Raw genomic sequence first — 17,767 nt, 5'->3', positions numbered from 1 at the left:
TGCTCCTTGGATGCTGCCTGACTTGCTGTGCTTTTCCAGCACCACACTCTCGACTTTTGCGACTAATATACTATTAAAAGCCGATGTGCTGGCCTGTACTATATGTTTATTTTGCTTTCCTTCTGGCGGTATTTAGTTTTGATTCAGTTTATGATTTCATATGCTATGGGATTTTCCCTTTTATAAAAACTGTTGCATTCATTTTTCATTATGCCCGTAGGAAATATCTATATATAGTATATACATAAACATCAATATAGAAAGTCTTCACAGAGGTATTGGGAAAGGTGATCAGAACTTTGTTCAAAAGAAGTTTGCTTTTTTTTTGGAGGGTTCAGAAAGGAAAGTTGTGAGTTGATGATGCACCCATGGAGTGAGTTGCAAAGTGTGGGACCTTGAAGACTGAAAAATATACTGGTCAGTGTGGCAAGTGGAAGAGACAATGCAGGAGTGACCAATGTTAGAAAAATGACAAATTTTTGCAAGAGCTGTAGATTTGGGGAAGTAAGTGGAGACAATTTGGAGAAACCTTGAAAGTGTTTGGACATGACTATTTTCTTTTAACTTGGAAACTGTGTGTAGTTCCATAATGTTTGTGGCATAGGCAGCAGAGGTTATTATAGGCTGAAGTGCACAGTGTGTGCAGAATGGTAAATAACTAGAAAAGTGTGGAAATTGTTGAGTCAGCAGGTGACAGAGACAGAGATAGAGGCTGGGATAAAAGACTGAAACTTAATGGTGGATATGGGTGGCTGTTGTGAAACAGAATATCTCAAATCACACAAGATGCAGAGATTGAGAACAGTCTCATTCATCCCAAGATAGTGGCCAGTGATGAAGATGGAATTGGTGGCAACATGCAGTTTCAGGAAGGGATTGAAAATAATTGCTTCTGTTTCCCCATTGTATACCTGATGGAAGTAGTAGTACATTTAAGACTGGGTTGTAGAAAAAGACCACAGTACTGCAGAGACACCTGAGAATGAGGTCCTACTGTGTGCTTAGCATAATTTCTGGCAATGGATGACCAGTTTAGATCTGGTCATGGCATACTGAAATCAGCATCTCTTGGATTTAAATTGATTTCCAAATCCAAGATGAATAATTTATGTTGGAAAAAAATGTTGTTGAACACTGAACCACAATAGTTGATATTAAGTTTTTGTCAACTTATTGTGATTCCTCTCTGTCAGAGCGAATAAAAATGTCTTAAACAATTTTGAACATTTCAGGAAAAGTGTATGGCTTCATAAAAATTACATTGCATTCTTATTAAAAGTTTACGTCTGGATTTGATGACAGATGAAAGAAATGAATTTTGTACTACACAGAGGTGATTGTTCTTCCTCCAACTCCTTCATCTTTGATATAGACATTAATTGGAGTGGAACAACAGTCAGTGTGTTCCCCACTAATTGTATAATTAAACAGAAATTTTCCGTCTTGATTGACTGAACCTTCAAGAAACAGAGTCAAATATTTTTGTTTAAACAATTAGAAACCTGACTCATTATAAGCAGAACCATTAATTGAACCAGTCTGATTTTTGGGTACAAATTTTGAGACATTTAGCCTACACCTAACCAGTGGCTCAGTGGGACCCGGGTTCAATTCCAGCCTCAGACGACTGTCTATGTGGAGTTTCCACATTCTCCCCGTGTCTGCGTGGGTTTCCTCCGAGTGCTCCAGTTTCCTCCCACAATCGCAAAGATGTGCAGATCAGGTGAATTGGTCATGTTAAATTGCCAGTCGTGTTAGGTGCATTAGTCAGAGGTAAATATAGGGTAGGGGAGTGGGCCTGGGTGGGTTACTGTTCGGAGGGTCGGTGTGGACTTGCTGGGCCAAAAGGCCTGTTTCCATACTGTAGAGAATCTAATCTAACCCCTGAATTAAAATTTTGTGATCTTCCACATATACTGAGGTATGTGGCTGATTGGTAGATGGATTCTGAAGTCTCCTTTCATTTGGAGTATATCTTATTTATGCTTTTGTGAAGTGTAGCCTTATTAAAATGTGTTTTTTTAAACTAAGTTCAGTTTCATTTATTTAACCAGGATTAGAATGAAATCTTGATAAACTACCAGCTCTTTTAAGATTTGTGAGTATTGTGCACAATCACAGTTTTCCACATAATAATCTAATTATGTAGGTATTCTTCTGTCTAACTACAGCCAGTTGGACTGACACTCTAATCAATTCCAGTCTATATATCTCCTCCTCCCTCCATCCCCTCCTCCCTCCATCCCCACGCAAGGCAATGGACCATTGTATTTTTAAATACTTTTCCTTTAGTCCTGCAGAGAGGGAACAGAGTTCCATTCATGTCAGTCTTCTGCACACAGATGGATTTAATTTGTGTTGACCAACTGAGTGGCAGATTCAGAATCACAGAACTCCTCATGATGTGAATCTGCATGATCAAACATATTAACCACCTTGTTCTTTGTGATGAATGTATACAGTGAATATCACTTCATTATACCAGTTCTCAGATTTTCAACATTAGGTTAGATGAAATATCCTAATGTTGCAGAAGTTTTGACTGCATTTCAGTATACATGAGTTTCAGAGAGAGAGCTAAACTTAACATGACTGCAATTTTACCTTGCATTCTGAGTCAATTGGTTTTAATAAATTTGAGTAAAGACGTTAAACAAGGTCAAAGTTAAGTAGGACTAACAGCAGTATGGGTATACCAACTCTGTGGCAGCAATTCACAAGAATCCCTTGCCACCACCTTGAGGGCAATCAGGGATGGCTGATTAAATGTTGACCTTGCAGGCAATGTTTATGTCTCGCGAGTGATTCAAAAGGAAACTTCCTTCACCAGTGGCATGTGATAACTGCACTGAAATTGGTCTCACCTTGTTGGAAAGCACTTCAGAGTGCCTTAAGCAATATTCTCAAATATTTTGCGTGTTAGCTATGATGTCAGATGCTTTCATATCAACAAAGGTTGGGGAGTGTATCAGAAAACTGTATGGCTGGGCTTTGATGAGTGAGACTTTGAATATTTTCCATGCTGATATAATCAAGGGACTCTTCCTGATGTAGAAAAGCCACATGAAAATAGGTTTTTTTATTTCCTCCTGCCTTCTACTTGAACAAGGGGAGAGTTGACTATGGCATTGACAGTAACTATCTGGGTGTTGATATTTTAGTCATAATTCTATAGAAGATCTGGTTGGAAAAAAGTTGATGCTTCCAGACTGTCTTTAACTCAAAATCTTAGATTTTTAAATGGCTGTGCAAAGCTTCAATTAAACATGACACAGAATCAATTTAAGTTTAATTATGCACACTGGCATTCAGGATATGATCTTCTGTGGGTCTAGACAGCAGCAATTGAAGGCAGTGAAATATATTTGCCTCAAGTAGTAGATTAGATTCCCTACAGTGTGGAAACAGGCCCTTCGGCCCAACTAGTCCACACCAACCCTCTGAAGAGTAACCCACCCAGACCCATTCCCCCATACTTATGCACCTACCTCTACAGGCAATTTTAGCATGACCAATTCACCTAACCTGCACATCTTTGGACTTTGGGAGGTAACCGGAGCACCCACAGTAGTGCTATCCATAGTAGTGCTATCCACCCCAAACAACATCAGGACCTGTGTAGTTCTGTCATACACAACTGCCTGCAGTAGTTCACTCACAAAGTTGGCAGTGGTGGGATTCGAACCCAGGACTCAACAGAGACTGGTGCTTAAATCCAGCACCTTAGACCACTCGGCCACGCGAGTAGTCATTTGGTTGTACAAAGTTTGAGTATTGCTGAAAAAAGACGTATTTCTTCAAAGCGTTTCATCTTGCACTCATCAGAACATTGTGCAAGAGAACAAATTCAAGAGGAAAATCATTGTTTATAATGCATAGAATGAATTTAATTGATGAGCAAGTGGAGTGATTAGTAGAGGTGCTGGCATGGAGAATGTACCCATTAATGATGATTGACAGTTAACAGCCAAACGTTGTTAAATTTTAAACCAGATAGATTAACTGTGATCAATCAGAGTATTTCTCTGAGTAATAAGCCAGCGAATGGATGACACATAGTTTGTTGAGTTGAAATAGGCATAGTTCATGCTTATGTTCTTTTTATTTGTAAAGAATAATGTCTTGTGTATGAACGAATGTAATTTCCAGTACATGGTGAGTGCACCACATTGCTAAGCCTGGCTGACAATCTTAATTGATAATCTGGATAATTCCTTGCTTATTGAGTTCACTTTCATCCAATTAACACTCCTCTTATACAGTAAATGTTGTTTTGTTGCCTTGAGTTGGTATTCTTGTGAAATATCCTGATGAGTGCAAGACAGTTTTGATGAAATTTGTCTTTTTCAGCAATATATAGGCCTCCTAGCTCTTGATCTCCTGAAGATCAGTAACACATTGGGAAGGAAGGAGCATCCGATTCATCTGAATGAAGTTGTTTTATTTATTAATGGGATATCAAATGTTTATTGGTCACTGTCTACTATGATAGTATTCAAACTGAGTGATAAAAGAGGACACATATTATGACTGATAAAAGAATGAAAAAAGTCAGAAAAGCGCAGTTCAGGCACCAGTCCAGATTATGCGTGTCAATGAGATGTTTTCCTTCAGTTCCCTTGTGGTATCTTTCAACTTTTTGAGGAAGTCAAGAGATTGTAGATATCAATTCTCAACCTGCCATTCACTGGTTGGGGATTTGCCCTTGCAGTGAAGGTGGTTTTCCTTTTTTCCTTTCAAGAAGGGAACTTGCAGAGAGACAGGGAATGAGAGAGAAAGAGAGACTAGCTAGTTGGAATTTTCTTTTACAGCTTTACTCACGGAAGAGAGAGACCAGCAGAGAAGTTTTTGGTGACTTTCTTTTTAAAACTGCAACATCTTTTTTTCCCTCAGTCCCTTCGTTTAAGCAGTATACTTTTCAATTTTTAAGTACAAAATATAAGTGAGAAAGAAACGTTTGTCACTTCAGATTGTTTCCAACAGCCATTCACAAGAGAAAAGAAAATTCCAAATGACTGGTGTTTTGAATCTGGTGAGGAGTGAGAGTGTAAAATACACTTAAACCTGTTAACTTTCTGACTTCTAATGGAAGTGACGTGATAGGGAAGGCCAGTACCACACTCTCACGAGATAGCTTTTTCTGTTTGAAGGAAAAGATGGTCTAGCAAACTAACATGCTACCTCGCCAACCCTAGGAGGATGCCACCCCCCCCCCCCCCATTCACTACCACCCCAATCATCCATAACTCTTACTCGATGCTCCTTCCCTTTTAATCCTGAGCCCCAGACATCACTGACCTTGCCATTCTCCATTAGAAGCTGCAGGAACCTTGACTGCTGCTGTGCATCGACTTCTTCAGTCATGTCAGCATTTCCAACCTGGTGGGAGGTTAGCATGTATCAGATGAGCCAGAACCTGGTTGGAGGAACAGTTTAAACAAACGTTGCATGTGTGCCCTGGAGTGGGAGTTCACTGTATCCAACCAAAGTTCCTCCTCACTAATAGCATGGAAATCTTTCCCCAGTACATCGCTGTGCACAAGATCAGATGGATGACTTGATCCTCCTTTTTTGCTAATCTCCTGGGCTATGTGTTGCATGATGACACGTTATCCTATCCGTACATTAAAATATGGCTAGGTGCTTTTGTACCCAAGTCACGGCCTGGAAAACTGAGCACCTAATCTAGGCGGACACTCCTGGGCCTTACTGAGAGAGTGCTTTACACTTGCAGTTTGTTTTGATTTGGCAGACAGAGCCTCCGTTTAGTGCCCTACCCTGAGATTAGTAAATATTTCCCATTCATATTACATTGAAGAGGAGGAGAAAAGTTCTCCCTTGTGCCTTGGTCAGTATGGAAATCCCTCAATTATCCTTGCATTATTCCATAGGCGGGGTTTTGCTGTGTAAATTGAATGCAGTCATCCCCATACTGTCACAATATCTACACTTTAGAAGTACCTCATTGACTGTGAAGCTTTTTTCTGATGTCCTGAGATTATGAACCATGCAATGTAACTGCAGGTCTCGCGTTTCTTTTTGGGGTGAGATGATTCATACTCATGAAGCTTTGTTAAAATAGGGTGAAAGCAAAATATTGTATGTGCCCACAAAGCTGTGATTCCAGACTAAACTTGTGTTACTGCGTATGATTAGTTGATTTAGTTCTGTTATCTATTACCATATGTGACTTATCCACAAGTAAGTCTGGTCCTTTTTGAAGCTTCATTTAGTTCCAGCCAATAAAAGGTCTAACTGGAATTTTCTCCTGTTTCTGACAAAGAATTACTGGGTAGATTTGCTTAAGCTAAGACAAAATCATGTTATACAGTAGGATAAGATCATGACACCTTTCACATTCTTAAGACCCTGTACCATACTGTGATCTCCTTCATATTGGATGACCTTTCGAAAAGGAGGATCAATAAACTCTAGCATTTCATGTATGGCTGACTTCTCAATAACTGTCTTCCTGTTTCACTGGGTAGCATGAAACATATTTCAATAAATGCTCAATGACTAAAACTAACCCCATTATTTTTTTTCAGTATTGACTTTATAGCATTTCCAAACTAAATTAAAATAAAATTGGTATGATCAACTGCGGAAAATTAATGTGGCCTTTAATTTAATCTGTCTGTCTCATCTAGAAAAGGGCAGATTTTCTTCATCTTGTTTAAAGTTCGCTGTATTTTTGTCAGGAAGCTGAATGAAAATGTAGTATTTGAAACATCACGAACATTGTGGATTTTTATGAATGACTAATTGTTACTTCAAGGACCAGCAACCCAATTTTCCAATTTTAGAAACTATCATTGTCATGATGTCAATGGAATAATCTCTACTGTTGGCCATCTAATCATCTCCAATATCTCTAGCATCCACCACCTTACTTATACCCTCCCACCCTTTTGAGCATTTCATCCTCCAGCATGTGTCCTTGAATTTAAATCCATGTTGTCCAAGTGTCTTTCTTCCACAACCATAGGAAATTGCATGTTAACCATATTCTCAAACTGTCCTTATTTTCACTTCCTCCACCATCAGTGGTTTTAATCCTCACATCAACTTTTGTTCTAATTAATTATTCCACATTTAATTAATGTGTCTGACCATAATACAACAAACTTTTACATTGAAATGATTTAAGTAGGAAGTAGCCTATTTATGAAGGAACGATTCTTGAATATTAGTTTAAGGAAAGGGAGGTATAGGAACATTATACCTTTATATGATTACAGGCTCGTGTGGGAATCATCTTGCTTACTAGATTTAAACACATCAAAATAATAGAAAATTAGCTTGAGCCCTGTGTATTATATTGGGATTGTGTCAATAAATGGTTTACAATTATAATTGCTTTGGATTGAGCTTGAAGGAGGAGATTGTGTAAATAGTGTTGTTCTACAGTTGTGCAACATTATTAGTTGCATTAAAATTAATTCCCAGTTTTCTTTCTGCAAAGCCAATTGTAGACTCAATGATACTATAGGTAATGCATCCATTTATTACTGCTACCCACAATCATTTTTCTTTAATCCTCAAATTTTGTTTGAGTTTTTTTACATTGATGAAAAATTGTGTAAGGAAGCCAACCATAATGAACGGTTCAAAGATTCACAGTGTATCACCAAGATATTTGTAGACGAGGAGTAAGGAGGAAGTATTCTGCTGTATTTCTTTATTTTTCTACTTTATACTAAGAAGACCTGTAATGTTCAACTTTAACTTCTATCTTTATTTTTCTATTTTGTACCTAGGTAGCTTTGTATCTAAGATGGCATTGGGAATGGTGACTTTGTTCTCTTCTCACTGTACTCCTGTACTTGAGTACGCAAGACAATCAACCTAATTCTAATTCTGTTTAAGCTTGTCTCATGAAGTGTTTCTGTGATTTTGGTCTATTTTGAAAGGGATGGGGTTTAAAAAGCTGTAATTAATGTCACGGTGTTGCTTGCTGTAATCACATCCATGGGAAGATGGTTCATCTACAACTAAAGACTTGGATTTAGAATCGCGATTTAGGAACTGGCTAGTTCTGGTCTTTGGATTTTTGAGCTTGAATGGAAATATCTGATATGAGTCTTGCAATTCCTGCAGTCGCAGGAGAAGGAGCTGGGAGGGGTTGGTGGTGGGGGTTGGGGGGGGTGCATGGACCTGACGAGGGAGTCACGGAGGAAACGGGCTTTGCGGAAAGCGGATAGGGGTGGGGAGGGAAATATATCTCTGATAGTGGGGTCTGTTTGTAGGTGGTGAAAATGTCAGCGGATGATGCAGTTTATGCGGAGGTTGGTGGAGTGGAAGGTGAAGACCAGGAGGGTTCTGTCCTTGTTATGGTTGGAGGGGTGGAGTTTGAGGGCGGAGGTGCGGGAAGTGAATGAGATGCACTACCAACCACATGGGAGGAAAAATTGCAGTTTTTTTTATAATATCTTTTTATTAAGAAAAAATAGATTTTTAAATATTACAACAAATACAAAACAATGCAATTCAAAACAGTACAAAAACAGTACAAAACTATACCTGATTAAGGATGATCAACCATGATCATATTGAATGGTGGTGCAGGCTCGAAGGGCAGAATGGCCTACTCCTGCACCTATTGTCTATTGTCTAAACCCAAATAATAAAAAAAATTCCCCAACCCACCCTCCTATACGAATGTATAAACATATACAGAGAAGTATAAAATTTTTTAAAAACCTAAACTAGCTATTTAACTAACTAAATAAATACCTAACAACAAACAAATAAATAGTAATAACTCGGCCCAGCCAAACAAAACACTCATACATTCACAGTTCCTCCTCCCTGGTATTGAACTCATGAAACACAATCGTTACGGCTATATAAAAGCCCTTGATAGTGTGGCAGATAAATCTGTGTCCAGGTATTTCAAAAAAGGTTGCCATGTCTTGTAAAAAGTCTCAGTTTTGTGGTGTACCATATTTGTGAGAAAATCCAGGGGAATATGCTGCATAACAATCTTCCGCCAACCCGACAGGCCTGGGGGCTTTTCTGATATCCAACCTAGCAAGATATTCTTCTTGCACAGAATGTAAGAATATTGAAAAGTTTTGCCTTATGCGAGTCTGCAGGAAATACAATGGGTAGGCCCAAAAGGAGCGAAATAGGATCCTTCTCCACCCCTACACCGAAACTCCTCTCCATTGCACCCACCCACCAGCACTCCAATATGTTTGAAGCCTGCCACAAGACCAAAGACGATGGGTAAGAGTACCTTGCACTTGGGGCATGCTGAAGATACCCCGGTTTAAATTTTGACAAACGGTCTGGGGCTAAGTGGACCCTGTGGAGAACCTTCAACTGTAAAGATTAGATTTAGATTTAGATTAGATTACAGTGTGGAAACAGGCCCTTCGGCCCAACAAGTCCACACCGACCCGCCGAAGCGAAACCCACCCATACCCCTACATTTACCCCTTACCTAACACTACGGGCAATTTTAGTATGGCCAATTCACCTAACCCTGCACATCTTTGGATGGTGGGAGGAAACCGGAACACCCGGAGGAAACCCACGCAGACACGGGGAGAACGTGCAAACTCCAGACAGTCAGTCGCCTGAGGCGGGAATTGAACCCGGGTCTCTGGCGCTGTGAGGCAGCAGTGCTAACCACTGTGCCACCGTAAAGCATGGGTCCTATTGCAAATTGATATCTTCCTTGCATTCTCCCAAATATCCTCCCATGCCTCTGAAGAAACTTCAACACCCAGCTCTCTTTCTCACATCTTGCAGAGTCGATCAGGCTTATCTGAGGTGGCACCCCCCAATTGGTGATATAGAGTACTGACAGAGAGTGTGCTCTTAGCCCTTAGTACCCCTCTTTCTATGTCAGATTTGTAGGGATCAGTCAAAAGTGTGGTTTTTTTTAAATAAAATCTCTAATTTGAAAAAAACGAAAGAGGTCTCTATTATGTAACTCATACTTCCGTACTAACTGATCGAAGGACATAGTTACATCTCTCTCAAATAAATCACCCATGCAAGATATACCCCTAGCTGCCCAACGTTTAAATCCTGAATCTATCATACCTGGTTGAAAACTCGGCATTCCCACTAAAGGTGTAAACAAAGGTGTTTTGCCAATATTACCTTCCCTCTGCCGAATTGCCCTCCATGTTTTAACAGTATTGATGACTATTGGGTTATGGCAATATTCCCTAACTGTCCTCACCTTGTCCAAAAACAGCAAACTGGTAAGGGGGCACCTTGCCTGGGAGACTTCGATATCTAGCCAAATTGAAAGAGGGTCCCCACAAACCCAATCACTTACGTAGGTCAAAAGCGAGCTTAATTGGTAATTTTTAATGTCCGGAAGGTCGTCTCCCCCCAGTCTGTGAGGCAACTGCAGTTTGGCTAATTTAATGAGGAGCCGTTTATGGTGCCAGATAAAGGAGCTGAACCAACTGTTCAGTCTCCTGAGTGTTTGTTTATTGAAAATCAGGGAGAGCATCTGCATAGGGTATAGCAAACGAGGGAGAATATTCATCATAATAAGCGCTATCCGACCCAACCATGAGACTGGAAGTGCCTCCCATCTTTGGAGATCTTGTTTAATTTTTTCAAATAATTGAGTAAAATTGGCTTTGAACAGTCAATCCAGAACTGGAGTAATGAATATGCCCAAATACACACAACCCCCCTGTGACCACCTAAATGGGAATCTATAGTCACTCTCAAGAGCCAACTCTTTCGTAAGACATAGCCTCTGATTTAGCAAAATTAATCGTATACCCTGAAAAAGCGCCAAACGTGTGAATGCATTGTATCAGGCAAAGCACTGAGACTGCTGGATTTGTCAAGAAAATTAGAACATCATCTGCATACAGCGAGATCTTATGTAATTTTGACCCCACTTCTGGAGCTGATATATTGAGATCCCCACGAATGGCCTCTGTCAACGGTTCAATCACCAACGTAAAAAGTAATGGTGAAAGGGGACAGCCCTGCCGGCTGCCCCTAGAAATATTAAAATTGCTTGATCGTACCCCGTTGGTAATGACTGCAGCGAGAGGTACACTGTAGAGAACCTTTACCCATCTTATGAAAACTTCGCCCAGAGTATAGAAAAGGTACGGCCACTCAACTCTGTCAAATGCCTTCTCTGCATCTGAAGAAATCACCAATCCCTGTATTGACTGCTGTTGGCATGCTTGAATTACGTTAAGCAACCTCCTAACGTTATTAGAGGATCTGCGACCCTTTATGAAGCCCGTCTGATCCTCTTTAATAATAGAAGGTAACACAGTCTCCAGCCTTAACGCAAAAGCCTTAGAAAGGCTCTTAAAGTCCACATTTAAGAGCGAGATGGGCCTGTATGAAGCACAGTCTTCCGGATCCTTCCCTTTTTTAAGGATAAGTGAAATATTGGCCTCTCTCAGAGATGATGGGAGACAAACATGACTGTATGAATCATTAAACATATTCAGCATCGGGCCTGACAGTATACTTATAAATTCCTTATAGAATTCACTGGGAAGCCCATCAGGACCGGGCGCCTTTCCACTCTGAAGCTGCCTCACAGCTTCCTGCACTTCTTGCTCTGATAATGGGGCATTGAGAAAGGACTGTTGTTCGAGAGTCACACCCAGGAGCTTCAGATCTCTAAAAAACTATTCCATTTTGGCCTGTCCCTCCTCACAATTCTCAGACTGATATAATTTAGAGTAGAATCGCTGGAACGCCACATTAATCTTTTCAGAATCACAAGTTAGGTTCCCAGACCCTTCCCTAATCGCTGTAATGGTTTGTGGGGCACTTTTCTTTCTGGCAAGGTATGCTAAGTATTTGCCAGGCTTGTCACCATGCTCGTATAACCTTTGCTTTGCAAAAACCAGCTCCTTCTTTGCCGTCTGTGTGAGCATGGAATTTAGTGCAGACCGCAGTGCCGTAATCCTCTGTAGTTTGACCAACGAGGGTCTGTCAAAATAGGCCTTCTTGGCTGTCTTCAACCGTGCTTCAAGGAGACTTTGCTGCTCACCCTTCTGCCGCTCCCTACTTATGGAATATGAAATAACTAACCCTCTGGCATAAGCTTTGGCAGTTTCCCAGAGAACAGATGAGCTATCAACCGAGCCTACGTTGATGTCTAGGAATGCCCGAAATTCCCTAGAGAAATACTCCACAACCTTGCTGTCCATGAGAATAAGGGGTCCATTCGCCAGTACCTTGAATCCACTGTAACATCCTTAATTTTAACTATGAAGTACACTGGAGCATGATCAGAGATGGCAATATTACCAATTGCACAGGATGCCACTAGATCCAGGGTTACCGCAGGGGTCAGAAAAAATATCAATCCTTGTGTGACATCTGTGCGGATTGGAGAAAAACGTGAAATCCCTCCCTGTAGGGTGAAGACACCTCCAGACGTCCACCAATCCTAATTCCCCACACAAACCCAATAACTGTTTAGTTTGTGCCGAGGGTATCAAGAGACCTTTAGACAACCTGTCTACTGTGGGGTCCGTGAGGCAGTTAAAATCTCCCCCTATAATGATGTGCCGAGACTTGAGACTTATCAGTTTAGAAAAAACATCTACCAAGAATTTAAGAGGATGAGCTGGGGGATAATAAACATTTAAAATGCCATATTCTTCCCCGTTTATCAAGGCTTTAAGAATTACAAACCTCCCGTATTTGTCTTTAACACATTCCAACAATTTAAATGAGAGATTTTTCCTAACCAATATAGCCACTCCCCTACTTCTGGTTTTAAATGATGAAAAAAAACTCGGTCAAAGCCATTCTGCTGTAATTTCAGATGCTCCTTGTCATCCAAATGTGTCTCCTGTAACAAAGCAATATCCACCTTCTCCTTTCTAAGACTCCAGAGTACCTTCTTCCTCCTAATTGGTGAGTGACTTCCCTTGATTTTCCAGGTACACCATTTAATCAAATCATTAGCCATAATCTTCTGCAATTACATTTAAATTCCAGAGAGGAGGAACCCGAACCACAAATTGCTGAGCTTTAGTGTCACATGATCCACCAAATATAAAAACTACATAAATTAAAACTACTACATTTAACAAACATACAAAATTATTAAAAATAAAAAACAACAAAAACCAGAAAACAAACCAACATATAAAGCGCCAATAGCGCTGAGTAGGGGAACTCACCCCCTGCCCGGAGGGGGCAACTACCCGTTCCGAACTGCCCATAAATAGACATCTAACCATCTCGACCACCTTCACTTCTCCCAGCTAGACCCGCATCGCAAGCACAAGCTAAAAAGAATAAACACCCCATAGAATATCAATATGAATAAAAAAAACATTCTTTTATAAAAAAAAGGAATAAATACCCCAGCCATCCTTTGGTATGTCCTAACTTAGAAATTTAAAATGTATGTCTTAACCATCGCCAGACATAGTTTGAACCAAATTATTATCAATAGAGGTAAAAAAAAGGGGCAAAACAAAGCTCCAACCGGATTTCCTCCATTTCTTTTACAGAATGATAAACGCATACCCAAGCAACAATATTTGTACATACTACAATTATTTAAATTAGGTTAGTTTGTCCACAAAGTCTCTTGCCTTCTCCGATGTGTCAGAGAGATGCATGGATCCATCTAAGGTGATCCGAAGCATTGCCAGATATCTCAGGGAGTACTGAATCCCAAGCTCCTTCAATCTTCTCTTGACACCATCATACGATTTTCATTTCTGGATCACCGCCGCTGAAAAGTCCTGAGAAAGCATGATCTTAAATTAGGGCCCTCGTAAATTAGGGCCTTTGGATCTTCCACTGGAGTCTGGAAGCCTCCATGACTCTCTCCTTATCCCTGTAATGATGGAACCGCACCAGGAAAGGACGAGGGCGTTGACCCAGACCCGACCTCCGTGCTGCGACCCGGTGAGCCCTCTCTATCTTCAATCCTCTCATGACAGTCTCCAAGTCAAGGAATTTCGGAAGCCAATCTTCAACAAATTCCGCAGACCACTCACCTTCCTTACCCTCAGGCAGACCGATGATCCGAATGTTTTTCTTCTGCCCCTGTTTTCAAGATCATCCACTTGGTCACGCAAATTACGAACCTGCGTCTTCAGGGCTTGGATCTCTTCCTTTGAATGAACTGGCATCAGCTTCCACCATTGTGACCCTGTGCTCCACCTCATTCATCCTCTTCTCCAGGTCTCCCAGCTGCTGCCCATGCTTCTGCAGCATGAGAGAGCCTGGAGCCAGGTTATCTTCAATCTGTTTCCCCAACATCTCGCGAGATTTTGAGAGCTGGTTCACCAGGTCCTGGAGAGTAATCTGCTCTGAGGCTGCTGCCGGCTCCTCCTCCCTTTTTAGGCATTTCTGGACAGCTGAAAATACAGGTAAGTCAACTTTTAAATGTTTCTTGGGGCTCCACAATCTTTCCAACACCCCAAGAAATCCTGACGACCTGGGTTGGGTGGGTTAAAGGACTGTCCTGCTCCTGCTGCGATGCGAAGCTCTGCAGTGTGATCTTCTCAGATCGCCGCCATCTTCGATCCCCCCGAAATTGCAGTCTTTAAAGAAGGAGGCCATCTGGTGTGTTCTGTGGTGGAACTGGTCCTCCTGGGAGCAGATGCAGCAGAAATGGAGTAATTGGGAATAAGGGATAACGTTTTTACAGGAGGCAGAGTGGAAGCAGGAGTAGTCCAGGTAGCAGTGGGAGTCAGTGGGTTTGTAGTAGATGTCAGTGTTGAGTTGGTCAACAATGATCGAGATGGAGAGGTCCAGGAAGGGGAGGGAGGTGTCTGAGATAATCCAGGTGAATTTAAGGTTGGGATGGAATGTGTTGGTGAAGTTGATGAACTGTTCAACCTCCCTTGTGGGAGCACAAGTTGGCAGTGATGCAGTCATCAATGTAGCGGATGAAAAGGTGGGGAATGGTGCTGGTGTAACAACGGAAGATAGACTATTCCACATAAGCAACAAAGGGACAGGCATAGCTGGGGCCCATGCAGGTGCCCATGGCTACCCCTTTTGTATGGAGGAAGTGGAAGGATTCAAAGGAGAAATTATTGAGGATGCACCAATCCATTCTCCTCCTGGCACCTTCCCCTGCCACTGCAGGAATTGCAAAACCGATGTCCACACCTCACCCTTATCTCTGTCCTCGGTTCCAAAGAAGCGTTCCACATGCATCAAAGTTTCACCTGCACTTCCACATGTCATTTACTGTATCCTTTGCTACCGATACGGTCTCCTCTACATTGGGGAGACAGGACGCCTACTCGCAGAGCGCTTCAGAGAATATCTCTGGGACACCCACACCATCCAACCCCACCACCCCGTGGCTGAACACTTCAACTCCCCCTCCCACTCCACCAAGGCATGCAGGTCCTGGACCACCTCCATTACCACTCCCTCACCACCCGTCGCCTGGAGGAAGAATGCCTCATCTTCTGCCTTGGGACCCTCCAACCCCGTGGCATCAAAGTAGATTTCACCAGTTTCCTCATTTCCCCCTCTCCCCCACCTTATTCCAGATTCAACCTTCCAACTGGGTGGCACGGTGGCTCAGTGGTTAGCACTGCTGCCTCACAGCGCCAGGGACCTGAGTTCGATTCCAGCCTTAGGCAACTGTCTGTGTGGAGTTTGCACATTGTCCCCTAAACTGCATGGGTTTCCTCTGGGTGATCTAGTTTCCTCTCATAATGCAAAGATGTGCAGTTAGGTGAATTGGCCATGCTAAATGGCACATAGTGTTCAGGGATGTGTAGGCTAGGTGCATTAGTCAGGGGTAAATATAGGGTAGGGGAATCGGTCTGGCTGGGTTACTCTTTGGAGGGTTGGTATGGACTTGTTAGGCCAAAGGGCCTGTTTCCACGCTGTAGGAATTCTAATTCTAACTCTGCACCGCCCTCGTGACCTGTCCTACCTGTCCATCTTCCTTCTCATCTATCCACTCCACCCTCCTCTCCGACCTATCACCATTATCATCGCCAACTCACCTCTATCTACCTATCACACTCTCAGCTACTTCCCCCCCACCCCCCTCCCATTTATCTCACCACCTCCTCGGCTCACAGCCTCATTCCTGATGCAGGGCTTTTGCCCGAAACATCGACTCTCCTGCTCCTTGGATGCTTGCCTGACCTGCTGTGCTTTTCCAGCACCACAGTCTCGACTCTAATGTCCAGCATCTGCAGTCCTCACTTCTGCCAGGTTGAACAAATAGTTAGGGTCAGTTTATGAGGTTGCTGATCAGATCCAATTCCATAGTGAATGGAGCTACACCGTTCCCAACATTTGTTTGATCAGTGAAGGTAACATTTGAGAAACACATTAAGCAAATGAGGGAGCTATGAAGTGGCCAACCAACTGGTATTTTACAGTAACAGAATGCTGTAGGCAGTACAAAAAGACATTCTGCCTGCCACACAATTAAATAGTGCAGAGTATGAATTTCAGTGTTGGTGCAACGCCAAGTATATAGGCCACATGAAAAAGCAATTGGTTGGTTAAATTAGACAGCATGTTCCTTCAATTCTTTATCACAGCAAAGCACACACTGTTATTTAACCAGGCTGCGCTTGCAGAGCCAGAAACAAAATGTCTGTGTTGATATGTAATTCAGTTGTTTGGGCTGCACTTGTTGCACGATCCTGATTGCACCAATAGCTGCACTAACAATCAATGAAGGCAAGATTGTAATGTGGCTCATTTGTGCTTGCGGGAGGGGCTGTACGTTCGAAGGCAGAGAATCATTGTCTGCAAACAGAAGCCTGATGAATTATTCAAAATGATGGATTATTTTGGAGTTTTGAGTGCCTTTACCTAACTGTTGCTTTCTTTAAGCGAGCAGCTTGGCCAATCCCTGTCAACTTGTCAACCAGTTTACTTCCGCTTCTGCAGTATAAATTATTGAGAATGTTTGACATATGGCTGCCTTGTGCTGGTCATTATCAGGGGTACCACCTTTTATTGGAAGTCGTGATTTGGAGGTGCTGGTGTTGGACTGGTGTATACAAAGTTAAAAATCACAAAACACCAGGTTATAGTCCAACAGGTTTATTTGGAAGCACTAACTTTCGGAACACTGCTCCTTCATCAGGGCTTGTGGAGTATAAGATGGTAAGATACGGAATATGTAGCAAAAGTTTACAATGTGATGTAACATCACTGCTTCCAAATAAACCTGTTGGACTATAACCTGGTGTTGTATGATTTTTAACTTTGTACCTTTTATTGGAGACACTCAAGTGGGGTTATTAAATTGTAAAGAAAATTAACTACTTTGCTGTCCTAACTAAAAATGTTTTCTAAATTTTTTTTCAGGCTTTGCCGTGGGTAAATCGGCTGCTATTCATTCATAAGTATAACTTGACTTTAGAAGGAATTCATTCATTGTGTAGCACTAACCCAAGGAAGCAATATGGTGCCATTAAAACTACAGGTCATTTTCATAATACCCTTGTGCTGACAGGGTTATCAACACCAGAGAAATATTTAACTTTTGAAGCTGGTGATGCAAATTCCAAATCCTCATACAGATTAAGAGCCATGCTTATCTTATTAATAATGATGTGTATCAACGTAAATGATATATTTCAATACATTAAATGATTGCGGTATTTACCGCAGTAATGTTTTTAGCAGTAAAACACCGTTTCGTTTTTGTGTTTCTGAAGAGATCTATAAATGGAGATGTTGCAAAATGATTTTAACACCTAAATATTCCGCTCTCTTGTGTTTTTGCAAGTGTTGATGGAGTGTGATTCTGTGAATACTACAGGAGTTCTTGCCAATACCTGTCTGA

General features: G+C 41.6%; 1 protein-coding gene across 2 annotated transcripts in view; it reads left to right on the top strand.

The window, feature by feature from the left end:
* LOC122555801 (SH2/SH3 adapter protein NCK1-like) overlaps positions 1 to 17,767 on the top strand; it is a 219,547-nt gene that overhangs the window by 150,702 nt on the left and 51,078 nt on the right. The gene's annotated exons all lie outside the window — the stretch shown is intronic.

This window comes from Chiloscyllium plagiosum, unplaced genomic scaffold (assembly GCF_037043375.1).
Source record: "Chiloscyllium plagiosum isolate Xiang-an unplaced genomic scaffold, Cpla_swu_hap1 HiC_scaffold_13, whole genome shotgun sequence".
Taxonomy (NCBI): domain Eukaryota; kingdom Metazoa; phylum Chordata; class Chondrichthyes; order Orectolobiformes; family Hemiscylliidae; genus Chiloscyllium; species Chiloscyllium plagiosum.
This window is presented reverse-complemented; position numbering and strand designations above follow the sequence as displayed.